Source organism: Copadichromis virginalis, linkage group LG4, assembly GCF_057382275.1.
Source record: "Copadichromis virginalis isolate Kocher_CV1m ecotype Utaka linkage group LG4, C_Virginalis_male_GT1.1, whole genome shotgun sequence".
NCBI classification, from domain to species: Eukaryota; Metazoa; Chordata; class Actinopteri; order Cichliformes; family Cichlidae; genus Copadichromis; species Copadichromis virginalis.
The window spans coordinates 13,474,610-13,492,600 of NC_140621.1; the positions used below are offsets into that span (position 1 = coordinate 13,474,610).

General features: G+C 39.6%; 1 protein-coding gene across 1 annotated transcript in view; it reads right to left on the bottom strand.

The window, feature by feature from the left end:
- Positions 1-17,991, bottom strand: part of LOC146710994 (protein shisa-8) — a 141,451-nt gene that overhangs the window by 119,871 nt on the left and 3,589 nt on the right. The gene's annotated exons all lie outside the window — the stretch shown is intronic.

Here is a 17,991-nt window from a genome sequence, read left to right on the forward strand (position 1 = left end):
TCGATCATACGGCATGTTGCACCTCTGATATACACAGTAAAGCATAGAAAAATAACACGCTGTAGGAAGAAAACCAGCCTGAACAGCTCTCACATGATTCTGATCTCACACTGTATCTCTTTTAGTTCCATTGCATCACTGAATGGCTATTTAACACACCAGTAACCTCTAGCTGAATTCTTATTAAGCTGCCTAACAGTAATTGAACAGATTCATAACCTTTGCTTGACGTAGAAGTGATTATGTGTCTGATTAATACACTGATTATTCTGTATGATGTGTATTTATGTATGTAGCTCATTTTGTATTCATACATTTTACTCTCCCTCAGCCTGAGCAGAGTCAAGCTGATCTCAACCCCCTAAGCACTCCTTTTTAAAGTAAGAATATCAGGGCGCAGGTGTTGCTGTGGCAAGGTTTAGGCTTTATTAATAGACAAAGCAGGAAGAGCTTTCCTTTAGGATCAGCACTAACAAGGCTTCCTGTTTCGGGGGAGCTGAAAATATTCTGATACATTATAAGAGCCGCAGAGGATCTCAGGGGGCAGACAGGTCACCTGCAGTTCCCTGTTTAGTTTCCTTTCTTTCAATTTTGTATCATCTCTAAGGTTTTCACAACATTTAAAGGTTTTGGTGATGTTTTTTAAAAGATATTTTAAGAAAGAGAGATCACACTGGTATCTGGTGGTTCTACATCGTCTTTGCGTGACCAATTAATCTAATGGCTCTCTCCTTAACTGTTGGAATAACTGCAAAGCTCTGTTGCCAACATGGCTTCCTCTTCTTGTCCTTAGCAGGCGACCAGCGGCGGTGGTCTGCCGCGCAACCAGTGTAGGTGTAGGTGCCGCAGGTTCTCTTGCTTGACCAACGATTATCTTCCACGCTTTTCGATCTAAGGCGATGGTTCTTGCCTGCTCGGGGTCAAGTCGAAGGGCCTTCAAATCATCCTGGATTTGTTTCATCCATGTCTTCTTTGGTGCATTTCGATGCACCCTCCAATCGGTGGGGTAGCGGCTCGGGTCCATTCGACAAATGTGGCCAAACCAACGGAGTCGGCGGCGCTGGATTAGGTCGTCGATCGTCGGTTGGCTGCCGCAGCTGGTGAGGATGGTGTCATTCGAATGACGGTCGCGAAGGGAAACGCCGAGCATGCATCTAAGGCAACGCATTTGGAAAACTTCAAGCTTGCTCAGGTCGTGTTTGAGCATTGTCCACGTCTCTGCACCGTAAAGTAGAATGGGCAGGATCAGGGTTTGGTAAAGGCGGATCTTTGTTGCTAATGAGATGTTGTTCTTCTTCCAGACGCATCAGCGCAGGGAGGCGAATGCTGCCGCCGCCTGCCCAGTTCTGGAGCGTATCTCCGCTGATGATGCCACTTTCTTCTCCTCGACGAGGGACCCCAGATATTGAAATTGTTGGACTTGTTTAACATGGCTTCCAGGCGAAGAGACTTCTTTCTTAGAGGATTTTGATTAACATTTTTCTCTTTTCAACCTCCTAAGATCTGAACTCTTTCATGGCATAGATTTACAATTTCTCTTTGTTATTTGGGCTAATTGGGACCTGATGGATGTAAAAACAAAGAATTACCTGGGGTTTTTTTTTGTTTTTTTTTACCTGATTTCTGTTTCTGAGAAAAATGAGATCCACATATGAGGACATTCGTTTTAAATTTTGATAGAACAGTGGCAGTTATAATGTTCTGGTAGGTGGATACCAGGCTCCTGTAGAGCAAAAGCATGTGATGTCCACATATGTTGACGCCAGGTCCTAGGAGGTTAAAGATGATGCTGTCCTTTCTTTTATAAAGATATCCAGCCATCTAGCTTTGCACAAACTCATAACGACAATCAAAAGTGCACCAGCATTTGGCATCTCGCACAAAAATGTACTTTAAAAATCAGACTGAGGCGTGTCATTATTTTCTGTGAGACACAGTCTCAGTCAGCACTTTCAGTTCATTCATTTCTGCATTCTAGGTCAGTTCTCCGTGATTTAGGCAGCCGCAGTGTTTTGTTTCTGATTACAGCAATGAAGCAGTCTGAAGCGGATATTACACAGATTTATTCATATCTTACTGATAGTTACACCATGTTTTCTTGAGCTGCAGTAAATACCAGGAAAACTGCCGCACTGGAAAAATGTAGGAACTTTCCACTTTTCCCTCCCCCTTTCTCTCACTCTCTCTCTCTTTCTCTGAATTTGAGCTTCTGTGGGAGGAAGATGGACAACCCAGCTTTTCAGTCAAAAATGTGAGAAACTACTGGATAGATTGGTCACAACATATATAGGTGCTGGACTCTATGGTCTCTAACAAGATATTTGTGTGTTGTTGTGCAGGCAGGTGCACTTGCATAACGCATGCTGTGGGGAAATTAATCGATTTGCATGCTCACTTTGCCTGCATTAAATATATAACAACGTTATAAAGGTTAGGAATGGGTGAGTATGTAAGTGTTTGCTACTGCTGACAAGAAACAAACATGGTTACGATAAAGCACATTCATTAACTTGTGTAAAAAACACATGTATAATACAGATGGCAGCAATACAATACTGCTCTCTAAAGCAAGGCGTGCCAGTTAGATGAGACTAATTTGTGTCTTTTGATCCTGCTACAATGTTAAGAGAATCACTAGTAGATGATGATTGCATTGGTGTCTTTATTTGCAATAAGAAGAAATGGGAATGAGAGGAAGAAAAAAGTCAAAAGTGAAAAGGATAAAGACTGAGACGAAGAGAGGACAATGGAATGAGACGAGCACACAAAAGAAAAGCAAATGGAAGCTGAACAAGAAGGGGATGAATGTAGATAGCAAAGCAAAGAAGTGAATTCCTCCCTGCTGTGTTATCCCATTCCTCCTTTTGTGGTTCCCCTCCGTGGCACTCATCTTCCTCTTTATTTCATCTCTGTTCCTGCACAATGTTGAAACTGCACAAAGATTTGAAGGAAGGTATTTTTGGGACTATAAAGCAAACGGACAGATAGAAATGGAACAGTGGGAAGTTTATGTGGGAGAATGATGAAGGGGAAACGATAAATTTCACAGAGAACAGGTCCTTCTCGATTATTTTATCCTCTGTGATGTGTAAGCTTGATAGTGTCTGTAAGATAAGAGCTGAAAGGTGACTACTGAGAAGGACAAGGGCCATGGAAGAAATCAAAAGATGGATAAAAGAATGGGAAAAACACTTGGAACATCCCAAACACCAAATAGTGGCTGGGATCTCACAATTTATAACGGAGAAGTAAAGAAAATTAAAGTTTGTATTAGAATACAACACCTTGAATGAAATAATTGTGTAGTATAAGGTGTATATCCCTATTGCTTGTTATTAGTAACCACACAGACATGCACGTAGGATAATTAGGACAGTGATAAAACTGTTTGAACTTCCTGTGTTATTGATTGATGATATAGTAACAAGGTAGGGCTGTTCGATATAACGATATATATCGGATGACGATATACAAACATCTATCGTTTCATTTTACGCTGTCGTTTGTTTCGTGGTGTTACAAGATAAACTGTTTACAGCAATATTTTTTCATCGTTTTGATGGTCACTGTAGTGGTTATATTAATTTTCTCTCTTTCTCTTATATTTAATATAACCACACCACCATCGCGTGTCCGCTTGTTTATTTTCCACATAAACCTTTCACAATAAAGCTCAAGATCCTGTTGAGGCTTTTCAAAATACACTGAATCACATGAAAGAGTATGCAGTGTTTACGGATGGGAAGCAAAAAAGGCCCGGCAGGTGCTAAAAATAAACCTTAGACTCAAACGTTAGAATAGGCTTTTCCCTGCAGCACGCCGTGTAATAAATATTCACAAAGAAAACGGCGGCCGTTACAACTTATGTCTGAAAATGTATCGTTTCATGCATCGGTTAAAACATTCGACTCCAGCTACACAACACGCAGCTGGAAACACTTCACGCAAGTCGAGCTGCTCGAGATTCACAGAATTTACAGAAAATGTTACATTTTTGTGATTTATATCGTTATCGGACGATAGATGTCTTATATCGGGATATGAGATTTTGGTCATATAGCACAGCCCTATAACAAGGACATTATAATATGCTAATTAATCATCTATGCGGGCCTCATGAACTGGTAAACATTTGATGAGCTTAATTTTTCAACTCAAATTTGCTCTGTTTACAGATGGCTATCTTCACAGTAGTGAGCTAGTTGTGAATACAGAGCTCCCATGGAGAAAGCTAACTGGATGATACAGATTTTGTCCTTTAACCATTTAGAAATGAATGGCTGTTTTTTTTCTGTTAACTTAAGTGACCTAAATATCACCATACGTGGTTTAGTAGCAGTATTTATCACAAAGGATCCAGATGTCTTCCTTTCCAACTTTTCATTAAACCACCATGAACAGCTGTTTCAGTGGAAACTACCATTAACTAAATAAAAAAGAATTAACTGCATTCAGGCTGTAAAGCCTCTTCCTTCAATTTGTTAAATTGCAGGTAAATGCCTGGGCTGTGTTTTGTGACATCCTACAGTTATGAAGGCCATTGCCAGTTATTGTGCAGCTAGTATTTAAAACTGAGGTCCAAGATGCTGTAGAACTATTAGAGTTTGAAAGGGTCTGCTGCTGAGTTCAGTCGATGTGGATGGAGTTGCTTCCTTCCCTTTATGGAGATTTGCCCTGCAGAAAGCTGAAAAAAGTGCATAATCGAAGCATACTGAACTCTGCTTTATAGGAATCTTTAGTAGCTGCGATATAGACGAATACTTATTTATCATTTTAAATTGACAGCATTTGGGCTTTTGCAATTGTAGACTATTTGAAACCTTAAGTGTTGAAGTTAAATATCATAGCTGGCCAAGTGGAAGGAGCTTTTAATTAAGCTGTTTGTACTGTTGCATTTGTTTGAAGCAGCCGAAGAGGAAAATATGAGACTGAGGATAACACGCATATTTATTTCATTGAAAAATACATGTTGCAATATGCTTGTAAATGCCGTAGTTAGTTCATAAATATTCTAGATAGATAGATAGATAGATAGATAGATAGATAGATAGATAGATAGATAGATAGATAGATAGAGCACAGGGTGAGTGATAATGCTTTCTATTGTGTGCGCTTCAGCAAACAGCTACATGTAAGCAGTTGATATTCTGTCAGGTCGACTTGTAGCCAGCATCAGTCTACAGTGGGACAAGACCATTACTAGGATCACTGGAGTGAAAATAGAGCCCATGCTGGACGGCATGTTCCCAACTCCATGTAGACTGTACACAGACTTATACCCACACAAATATACACAGTCACAAAGAAGCTCAGAGACACACAATGCGACTCACACAGTCAGCGGAGTTTAACTGAAGTACTTTCAGAGAAAATATAGACGTAAGTATATCCACTTGCAATTGTGCCTTCACAAACCTCCTACAGAGCCTCCAAATTGCAAAGTCAAAAGTGACACAGATTGTTGTTAACAGCCCACAGCTAGGCTCAAAAATAAACCTCTCATTATGAAGCGATCACACTCCATTTATCTGTATTGTGGTTTCTCTTTGAACAGACAGTGAACTGTGGTGCTTTAGCTCTTTATGGTAAACGTGCTGTAAACTCTCGTAACGTTGGTGCGCTTATTTAAATGAAAATAAGTCTGTAGGATTGATGTTTTTTGATATAGGTGTTTGCTGAAACATACATAGATAAAGTGTTTTTGTTTTAATCTACCAGAAACCTTGACCAATCAGAAAGAGCATACAACCTAAAACTCAACACTCAGGGAGAAAGGGCATAAATAACTGAGTGCAACAGAAATTAGTATACAAAGATTGTATCATCTTGAAACTTAAGATGCATGAAGATCAACCTAAAGTAAAATGTGGAAATTACACCTTTGAAGACGTACAGATTTTGCATATCATCTGATTATCTCACATATTTTGGTGCTAATCAAATAAATACGTTTCTTAAAACTCTTTCAACAGTTTCCAGTATTTTAACAGTGTGCATAATGTACACACCAGTACTGTATATCAATTATCATGCACATTTTACTGCCCAGTTTTTGGCACAAAGAGTGTTGATGTTGTGCATGAAACATGAGAGGGGAACCAGGTAGAAGGAGGAAATACAGGAAAAAAATGGGAAGACAAACAGGAAATTAGAAATAGTGAAAGAGAAAGGAAGGGGGACGTTTAAGATTCAGAGAAAGTCTGGCGATCGGCTGATGTGGTTCACAGCCACTGCAGCAACAGTTGAGCTTAAGAACTTCAGGGCTCTGCAGCAGTCTGGTCTCACTGCTGCACTGAGGTGTGGTGTGGAGTTACAATCACAACGCAACTGATACAGCCGTCTCTAATAGGTAAAAAATTCACACCGTATAAGCGGAAATGCAAAGTATTGATAAGCATTTCCAGAAGGATGCATCAACCAAGAGTAGCAATGATGAAAGCAAAACAGTACTCTATTACAAGTAAAAGATATTCATACATAATTTTATGGAAATATAAGCACATAAAGACGTGATATCCAGAAAACTGAATGTGTCAGTCTAGTTTCTGGATAAAACACATGGACCTGATATCCTCCAGAGCAGCATTCCAATAACTGAAACACATGAAAGAAAATTTTAAGGCTGGCACATAAAAGTCAGAGTCAGCTAAAAGCAAAATGTGTGCTTTAGTGCTTTTTATGTTTGCATATTCTCACCGCTTTTAGAGTTGAGCTGCTGGTGATAACTTTGGCATTGTTATGTGTTTTAAACTGTGGATTTAGTGGCAAAGTGAAGAACAGAAACACAAAGTGAAGTCAGTAATGGACTTTGATGGCACAAACAAGACTGAGGTAGAAAATATTCACAACCGTAAGCATCTCCTTAAAGAAGACGATAAAACGGATAAACAATAATTCCTTGCTGATTTGAGTTAGCTGTGCACTTTGGGAAAGGCAAAGTCTATTTTTCATACCGCAGCAGCATCAAAGAATTTATTTTCAGATTAAGCTTTGAGGGAGACGTGCATTTAATGAGCTAACTCAGCCTTGCTGCGTTTTCGAGATAGAAGCCAAAACACGCTTATGTTAATGAAAGGTGAGAATAACAACAGCACTGACAACAAAGGCGATATTAGCACTGCTGCATGCTTTACATCAGTGATGAGTTACAGACACGTCAGTTGGAAGGACCTGGTTTTAAGGCATTCCCTGTGTTTGTCAGGTTTCGTCACTAAACATCTTCATGGTAACTACTTTACACATTATTTTGTTATCAAGTTGTTTTTTCCTGGTGTTGTTCTGCCTGTTGCAGCAGCTTCCATTGTGGTTGTTTTATTTATAATGACTTTATCATGGAGCTTCATGAAGTGTCACAGAGCATCGTGGCGAGACATTGTCACATTCACACTTCTCAGACCACAGTGTGACCTTACATAGCTTCAGGACTTTTTTGGAAAGACAGGGATGTTAATCTAAAAAGAAATATGGAGGGATTGCAGCGGTTGTGATTGAAAAGTGGTGTTATTCCAGACATACGGTGAGTAAAATTAGTATTGAACGCGTCACCAATTTTCTAAGTAAGTATATTTCTAAAGGTGCTATTGACATGACATTCTCACCAGCTCTCGGTAACAACACATCCAATCCACACATCCAAAGAAATCAAGCTATAGATGCCCATAAATAAATTCATGTACAGTAATGAGAAATCACACAGGGAAACAGTATTGAACACATGAAGAAAGGGAGGTGCCTATTAGCTGGTTCAGTCCCAACTGATGGCCTATAAAAACGTGTCTTATTACCAAGGTGTCACACAAGAAACCGCTCATGACGGTTAAAACCAAGACATTCAAAACTGTAATGTTGCAAAACATACTGATGGCATTGATTAGAGAAGAATTTTAAACTACTGCAGGTTCTGGATTATGGCACTGTTGGGGTCATAACCCAGAAGTGGAAAGAACATTATTTCACTATAAATCGACCAGGTGGAATCAGTAAGTAAAAATCTTAAAAAAGTGTGTTTAAAGTTTGCTGAACAACATTTAGACAAACCTAGGAAATACTGTGAGAATATAATTTGTCAGATTAGACCAAGATTTAACTCTTTGGATGCCAGAATAGACACCATGTTTGGAGTTCAAACGGCACTGCATATCACCCCAAAAACACAATACCAACAGTGAAGTTTGGAGGCAGGAACATCATGGTGCGGGGCTGTTTTTAAACATACAGCATTGGCGCGCTTCATATAATTGAATGAAGGATTAATGGAAAAATGTACCCAGACTTTCTTGATAAATATCTGCTCCCATGTACCAGGATGATGAAGATGAAACCAGGGAAGACAGTTCAGCAAGACAATAATCCCAAACACAGCCAAGGAAACTCAAGTGGTTTCAGAGAAAGAAAAAGAAGCTGCTAGAGTGACCCAGCCAATCACCTGAACTGAATCCAAGTGAAAATCTATGGGCAGAACTACAACTCAGAGTTGTCCCAGAAGGAACCTGCAGGATTTGAAGCCAAAATTAAACCTGAGCAATGCATGCAACTAGTTTCTCCATTCAGGAGGCATCTTTGAGTAAACACATGGTTTGGATTCCTCCATCAGCTGACGCAGCAATCATTAAACTGACTGTAGCCATGATTAGTGGCTTATCCACCTGACTACCCCCTATTCTAATTACTGGATGTGCAGCTGATCACTTTCTCCAGTATTCAGTTCAATTCAGTTTTATGTCTATGGCGCCAACAACAGTCACCCTACAATAGAAGAGCAGCCATCTGCTATGACTGGCTGTTGGTGAGGGGATGAAGACAGCAGTGCTTTGACAAGGACAGATACACACAAGCTTCACCATCTCATACAACAAAAACTGCATTAATTTGAGATTTAAGATCCCCTTATTATATTATATTTAGGTTTGTATTCATTAATCTCTCTCTCTTTTTTTTTTTAACCTTTTTGAGCTTCTTTCTATGACAGTTCATGTTTTGGCTGCTGTAACACTGTAGTGCCCTAAGTTTGGGGATAAATAAAATATATATCTTGTTATTTTAACAAATTTAAGTCTCATCATCACCCTATAGTCTAAGAAACAAACCAATTACACTAATTGCACTCCACAACCCACTAAGTGTTGTTTCATCTGGTTATTGCTTTAACTATTTCAAGAAAAGCAGAAAAACAATTGGAGCTGTGTGCACATATTTATCCAGTGGCTCTAAACACCTGTCAGGCAATGATAAAAAGTGGCACTGTGCCTGAAAGCACTTTTGATGAAACACAATACTGTAAAGGAGGAGAATGGCCGACGGAAACGGTTGTTTAGATCCCCAGTGTGTCATTCAATCACCTGTAACCTTGAACACGCAGCCCTCCAGTGGAACAATTTCCGATAAGTGGTGCATTGTGCCCTGTGTGTGTGTATGTGTGTAAGTACATCTATCATCCTTACAAATTGGGGGCAACATGTTGCTACTTTCTACTCTGTCTCACTTCTTCTGCCATTCCCATAATTATTTTCACCAAGTTTCATGTGTGCACTTCACGTACTCTTGTGCCTGTAACTTTATAACCATATGACATGAGACTAGAGATGGACCGATCCGATATTACGTATCGGTATCGGTCCGATACTGACCTAAATTACTGGATCGGATATCGGAGAAAAATAAAAAATGTAATCCGATCCATTAAATATCACGAAAGCACCTCACAAAACTTGCAACGCGCCGTAACTCACCTCAGAACGTTAGCACGTCGGAGCAGTATGCATCACGTGATAGAGCGGCTGTGGCATGCGGGACCTGTCGGTGGTCTGGATAGCATGTGGAGCTTCGCTAGCAACCCGGCATTTCATCTCTGACAAAGTTACCCCGAGAGAAGTAAAGCAAGTGTGTAAGTCCATCTCTGAATGTTTGTAAAGCTTTCCTGCGTTAAGCTTAACTAGCGACTGCCTCTCGCTCTCCGGCTGCTACTTCAATCATGAAACTGCTTAATGATCAGCTGATCGGCTTTTCTGTCGCAAGTCCGTGTCTCTTGTTTGTTTTTGGCCCACTTTGCACCAGAAAGAGGAAACCAGCGGCTGAACAACAGCAGCACGTTTAAGCTTGATCAGCTGTTGTTAGAATTTATTTAATATTTCTTTCTACTCCAGGATCTTTTTCTACGTAGCTGACGCTGGTAACTGTGCAGGGGCGGATCTAGCAAAGTTTAGCCAGGGGGGCCGATAGGGCATTAACAGGGAAAAGGGGGCACAAAGACATACTTTTCTTTCTTATTCTCATTTAAAATGTCGAGCTTTTAATAAATAATTATCTGAATCTTACACCCAAAGTTTTAATCTGATGTAAAATGTATAGAAGTCCATTATTGTATATAGTAACTGTTAAGTCTAATATACCCTAGTAAGCTATAGTACTTTTTCCTTTGGGAAGGTACCATCTGTGCAGTCTGCAATTTTGTTGAAGAAAGATGTTGAATCTATTTAATATTTCTTGAAAAATAATTGATTTCTGTGCATTTTTTTTTCACACTGCATCAAATTAAGGTTGATTACGTCGATTAAGCATCATGAGGTGGAGCGTGAGGGGTGGTTCCCTATTTTTTATTTATTTATTTTTGTTGTTGCTGGGAGTTGGAACCCTATTAGTTTGGTTGCTTAATATTTATGCTAAGTACTCTTTAAAATACCAGAATAGGGAGGATGGTGCAGGTTTGAGTTTATTAGATTGATCAGTATTGCTGAACTATGAAATATTTTTTTTGCATACAGGTATAACAGAATAGCTTTAGTGTAGTTGTTGTTTTAAACTTGAGTATGAACTTATACAAAATGCAGCAAGATATTTAAAAAACAGTTTTGTTGATTAAAAAACATTATATCGGATTCATATCGGTATCGGCAGATATCCAAATTTATGATATCGGTATCGGTATCGGACATAAAAAAGTGGTATCGTGCCATCTCTACATGAGACACCGGTTGATTCATTTTATTTCTAATATTTACTAAAATTAACATTAAATGATATTCAGACCAGAGCCCACTTACTTAATGCAACTGCAACTTGGACTTTATAGAAAGGTTATAAGAATAGTTCTATTTTGGTTTGTTTCCAGCATTCACCGAAATTGGCACAGAAATGTTAAAAATGGTTTTTCGTTGCATCCAATCAGCACTGGCAGAAAAGCTACCGAACAGGAAGCCGGAGCATGTTTCGGTAAATCTTAATTTACTGACATCAAACGTAGTGTTTGATGTCAGTAAAAGAAAAATTGTACTACTAGACCAGTGAGGTTGTATCAATTGGCAAAAACAGTGGTGCCAGTATAAATGTCCCAGCAAACTTGATATGTATAAAAAAAATATGTGAAACAGTATTAATTGTTGAGAGAGTCTATGAGTTTGAATGCACTTTATTTGACCTGTTTTCATGCTGTGCTTATCCTGCTAACTCTGCCATTAATTCACAACATGCACTCGGATTATTAATGCTGTTGCTTGTTAAGTATTGTTTTATGATAATTGCTTAATGCGCCACTGTGTTTTGATTAATGCTGTACAAATAAACTGACTATAGTGTGCAAGGTGGGCTTACAACAAGGCATTCCCAATACAAGTGCCTTCTAATTTTTGGCATTATCAGCATGTTAGCCAATGTGCTTTCTGCATAGATTATTTGGAGACATATCTTTAGGCGTTTTTTTTTTTTTTTTTTGGTAATGTGATCTTGTACAGGTCCATGAATGGCCCTTGTCTACAGCAACTTGTTTTCCTCCAGCGCCTTCAGTGCCGCTGCAGTCCACAAAATCACAAGCTGAGCTCTTATTAATGTGGTATTTTAATTCCCTCAGATGAATCACGTATCAAAAGATACAATTCATTTTTAATTTTGCTTCGCAGCAGTTCCCACACAACAGGTGCAGACACAGACAGACTGACGGCAAAGCAAAAATACCAAGAACCACTGGGGAGGCGAGAAGCTATGCAATAGAGGAGGGGGAGAGGGCTCACTGTAGGGTCGTAATGAGAGGTTTGTGTGTGTGCCCAGGTGCACATGTGTGTCTTCTGCTCTATCATTGCACCACTGGCTGTTGTGATTGCTTGACCCAGGGTTTCAGCGCATTACCACCTTAACAGCTTTGTGGCTGGATTTATTCGTTGACTGCACACACACATGCACCCAAACTCACATACACGCATAGATTTGTCGCCCGCAACCAGGTGAAGGTGTCTCTCGGTCAAATGTATACAGGCTGAATATGAATTTTCAGTTGTTGATGGACATGCAATCGATGTGATAAACAGTTTCACGGAGGCGCAGCCTTTCCTGGCAGAAAAGTGTCTCTTACAGACAAAACAGACACTACACTCACTGGCTACTTCATTGGGTACAAGTGTTCAAGTGCAATTAATGCAGATATCTAATCAGCCAATAACTATCTCTACATGCATTTAGGCTTGTAGACATGTTTGACACAACCTGAAGTTTAAATTGAGTGTAAGAATGTGGAAGAAACGTGATTTAAGTGCCTTTAAGAGTGACATTGTTGTTGATGCCAAATGGACTGGGCTGAGTATTTCAGAAACTGCTGATCTACTGGGATTTTCCTGCATGACCATCTCTAGGGTTTACAGAGAATGGCCCAGTAAGTAGTTCTAGTTTATCAGGCAGAAACACCTTGCTGATGCCCAAGGTCAGAAGCCACAGAGCTTTGTGCTAACAGACGGGCAACAGAATGGTCAACAATTGGACAATCCGATTGTTCAGTCTGACGTCACTAGCCGTGTCTGGACCTAAACTCCGCTGCAGGTCCATATATCAAACGATCACTATGGCATTACTGAGAGTTGAAAAACTGTCTAAAGTCTTTCATCTTTAATAAAATGATCAGCATTCTGCTCTACCAGGTGTAACAATTGAGTTTAACATCCAGGCATCCATGAAAATGGAATTTATGACATTTAACGGAGTTAGAAGTTAGCAGGGAGTTAGCTCGCTAGCTTCTATCTAAATACAATATAGCATGTCCTGACTGCGGGGTTTTGGAAACAAATTAAAACGTACAGCTCTGCTATCACTTCCAACATAAATGAAGACAGAAAACTAAAAAGCAGTGACATTTGTAGGGTTACTGAAGTTTGGCTAGCTGGTATATAATGATGTGCTACGTGACCGCTAGCGACACAGCTATGTTAGCATACTATAAACAAGCTAACTTTTTTTCCACTCGATAAAGGTTAACGTGAGTGTTCTCAGTGGTCAGGAACAAATGTAATCGCATGGCAGGATGCTGTAAAAGGACCAAACTTCAGCCAGGAGAACAACTGAGATAATCCATCCACAATACGAGGTTAGTCATTCATATACTGCTGCATGGGCTGGGCTGTAGCTACATCCTAAGGTTTTAAAAACTGAGCTTAAATAAATGATTAGCGGTAATAAAAGCCGAGGGAGGTCAACAGTGATCACTGACTGTTTTAGGAGCTTTTTGAGATCAAATAGAAGAAAATACATAACATTAAACATGTTAACAACACAAAAGCCATATTAAACGCAGACTACTTTAGGCCCGGAAGTAGGATTCATCGCGTCATCACTGAACAACCGGATAGAAGATTGGAAAAATGTTGTATGGTCTCATGAGTCTTGATTTCTGCTACAACATTCAGATGATAAGGTCAGAATCTGGCACTGCCTTGTGGCAGCGGTTTAATGCCGCAGTCTGCCTAAATATTTTTGCTGAATATGTTCATCCTTTTATGACCACAGTGTACCCATCTTCTGATGGCTGCTTCCTGCAGGATAACATGTCATGTCATAAATCTCCAATAATTTTTAAACTGGTTTCTTGAACCTGAGTTCACTGTGCTCAAATGGCCTCAGCACACTCCAATAGAGCACCTTGTGGTTGAACGGGAGATTCACATGGATGTGCAGCTAACAAACCTGCAGCAACCGTGTGATGGGATCATGTCAACACTGGCTGAAATCTCTGAGGAATGTTTCCAGCACCTTGTTGAATACGTCATTAGCTTAAAAGGCAAATGACAGTCCAACATGATGCTAGCAAGGTATACTTTATAGTGGCTACTACTGTCAGCAGGACTGATAGCCTGTTCACACTCCCAAACTATCACATACTGAACCCTGGTCAGGATCTGTTGCCTTTACATTGTAACACAGTGAGTTCCCTTTCAGTGTCATTTTTCAATAGGGTTCGATAGGAGTCCCTTAACATCTGACTGCAGGGGAAAGTGGTCTGCTGGTGTCATCAATAAGGGAGCACTAACCAAAGAGTGTCATGGTAAACAAGTTAATGTCAGAAAAGCAAACAGTGATAGAAATTATAGAACTGAAAAAGAATGGTAGGTTTGTGAAATCGTAGGAGATGCCACCTCACGCTGGACGTCGATATTAAAGAGGTACCTGTGTGTTAAAATATGGTGTTTCTCTGTGGCACATTGTGAGTGAAAATGTCTTGGAATCCCTCTGGATTAATCATTCACTCATCGGAAAAGCTTCCTTTCTCATGGCTTGTTCCTCTCATCCTTCCATCCACCACATAATAATGCTACTACAGACTGTCCTTTCATTACTGGTCTTTGGTCACATCAGTGAAGTGGTTAGCTCATGTGTCATATCTCGGGTTCTCCTCTTTCTCCTATACCAACACACACTCACACACATACTTTGGCAGATATGAGGTAAATGGCTGTGTTTAACAATGGGATAGTAAAATGAGCGAGTCCCCGGTGTGACTTAATATCATCCCTCTGTTCCCTCTGGATATCTTCTCACTCCTGGTTTTGTCCCTCTCCTGCAGTGGTCATCACTCTGTCTCTGACCTCTTTCCCATCCTGTGAGTTAATAACAAGCTTGCTTGGAGACCTTTGCTTGAATCCATGATGTCTGCATTCATTTTGTGCTTCCATTAAAGGCAAGCATGTTCAAGGTGAATGAACAAGTGCTTCAAAAAACACATGAAGACAGATTTGCTTCTACAATAGTGTGAAACTTTAAAACTATTGAATCTGTTAAAGAAAGCAAATCAAATGTTCACCTTGTGTCGCTATTATGGAAATTTTACCTCCTCGCTGACTGTCAGACTCATGTGACATTTAAACACAAGAATATCTTTTCCTGTCTTTTTCAGCTGTCTCTATGATCATGTACAACCCTTGAAAGTTTTACATTCTGAGCATAAACCAAACAACAAGCCCTCATTCCAAAATGCAAAGATGCAAGTAACATGGGCCTACAGCAAACATAAAAAAACCCCCAGTTTATTACAGTTACATTTAGATCTTCTTCAGTACTGTGCACACTGTCTCACTACAATAGCTTAATAGGATACTTGATTAAATTTTGTTTTTCTGAACTTTTCTATTTCAATATAAGAATGATAAGTTTAAGTACACAGGCAAAATATTGGATAATTATTATTCGGTTCAGAAAATGTATATTATGACATAAAAAATATATTTCATTTAAGAAAAAGGTATACAGTATTGTCTCTAAGATAAATAAATACATTATGGCATATAAAATATCTGATAAAAGAAGAAGATGTGACATGTTCACTGACTTGCTGTGAACCGGAAACTATATACCTCATCATAGAAACAACCTGATAGCCTGACAGTACCAACAGTATCAGTATTTGCTATGATACAGCTATTAACTGTGATAAATGTGCAAAAACTACAGATCTGTTGCTTTCTGTTGCAAATCTGTGGCCATCCACATAAACATAAATTCACATTAATCAGAAATAAGAGAAGAATTATTCATAACACAAGGGAAAAGACCCAGGGAAACCGAGTTAACGATAAAAACCGATAAAAACCCTGAAAACCATAAATTTCACAGCCGAGCCTCAACTCTCATAACTTGGTATCAAACAACTTACGGACCAGTACCGGTTGATGGCCTGGGGGTTGGGGACCGCATAGAAACACATTGAGCTCATCCACACAGACTGACTCAGATGTATTGCACCATGTTGGCAATCGGTGTGAGAGTGATTCCAGTCACTCCAAGTCAAAACGTGATTGGTCAGACTAGACAACCTGGGCAATGGCTTTGCCTTTGCAAATGTACAATTGGTCACCATAACTACTCCAAATGGGTTGGCGAATGCAAAACAATTCACAGCAATTACCGGCAACCCCTTATTTTTGCTGGTCTCAAGGAGGTTATCCTATGTTTACTCTTAAAGGGAGTGAAGCATTAGACGAGATAATGTGATGTTGCTGTAGTATCTAAAAATCTTCTGTTGGTTGTCTATGTAACAATACGTATATACTGTATGCAGTACTGGTCTTGGCTGATATTAGCTTTGTTTACTGATATCAGCCTAACAGAAAGCAGTGGATGATGTTTATCTGCTGCGTTGATTTATGTCTGGCAAAACTGTGACGAAAAGTAGAAATACTTTAAAACAGTTAAATTACTTTTATAATGAGTATGTTTCCATCTCCTGGCATAACATAGGAAACAAAACCCTAAACTGACAAAATGAGATATTTTATTTTAAAATGAGCCTACAATAATGAACAATCTAACTGGCACTTCTTTGATTTTGCTTTTTTTGGAGGGAGTAAGTGGTTTTGCTTGTTTGTTAATAAAAATGCTGAAAATGAATATTAATTATTTTAATCTGGGGTGATATTTGCTTAGACTTAGAAAATTGACTTGATTGTTTTTTTTAAATAAATTTTGCATTACATGAAAAATTTGCACTATTACCATGAAGCTGTTTGCTTTATTATAGGATGGACAGTTACAGTAAATACCATGTGATCAACCTATGTCACTTCTATTCTGCCGATTAAAGGGATACACGTAACATTTCTGAACATTTATTTTCACATTATGCCTTGAATGTGGTGAAGACAGTCAATCAGATTTCCGAAGGATTTCTCAAATAATCCTTGGACTAAAGAATTCAAATTCACGCAGTTGTTTGATTCGGGTAATAAAATGTGCCAAGCGATGCCATCTTTCATTGTGTTATTGGTGGCATGGTGCAGTTTAACATTAACAAGTGCTGATGTCTACTGCTTCTTCCTTCTCCTCCTCTTCTCCTCTTCATCATGCTTTGGGGAGGTTGAGAGGAAACGCGGCGATGACAGGATTTTAAAGAAGCTCTTACTCTTAACACCCAACAGGCTATCCGGTCAAACCAAGCACTCCCTCTCTCTCACACACCCACACATCCACGCACATACACCCACCCCCACCCTTTCTCTGTACTAGAATTAGCCACTGGCTGCATTCCAGTCAGATCCGCTCAATATTCCACCCTTCCAAAAAAAAAACAAAAAAAACCTCTCTCTTCTCATTGCTCTCTGGAGGCCACACATTGCCACAGTCATAGTTGTGTCACAGCAATCAATCACCCATCAATGTGAAACAGCTACACTGATGCAGAGAAAACACAACGCAACCTCACTGTCATTTCCTCCGAAATCATCTGTCCTTTGGAATCTCCATCCTGCTGCCTGACCTCCATCCTGTGGTCTTTCGCTCTTTCCCACCCTATCACCATATCCATTGCTCCCTCGTGGTTGCAAACTTCACACCCATTATCACCTCACTGTGATTCACTCACTTTATTCATTACCGAGCTGGTGACCTTCTCAGCCATGTGTTTTCCCATTTCACATATGTTGAGAATAAATACTTGAACATTCAGAGAATGACTTGGACACGGAGATGGGATGTTATGGCTGTGAATTGAAATGAGTTTCAAAGACATGTTTGCAAATAAGCAGGGTTATTCTCACAGAAAAGAAACTTTCTTCTTTTTCTGTGATACAACTCCATAGTTTGACATTTCTCTCTGGCTGAGAGCACAGGAACCCCACCCATCATCAAAATCGTTGTTTGCAAGAAGCAACCAATCAGGAAAACGCTGTCTTAAAGGGAGTGCTGTCTAAAAGAGAGAGGATACTAGGTAGGGAGTTGCACAAATACCCAGTCATGCAAAGCTACGCT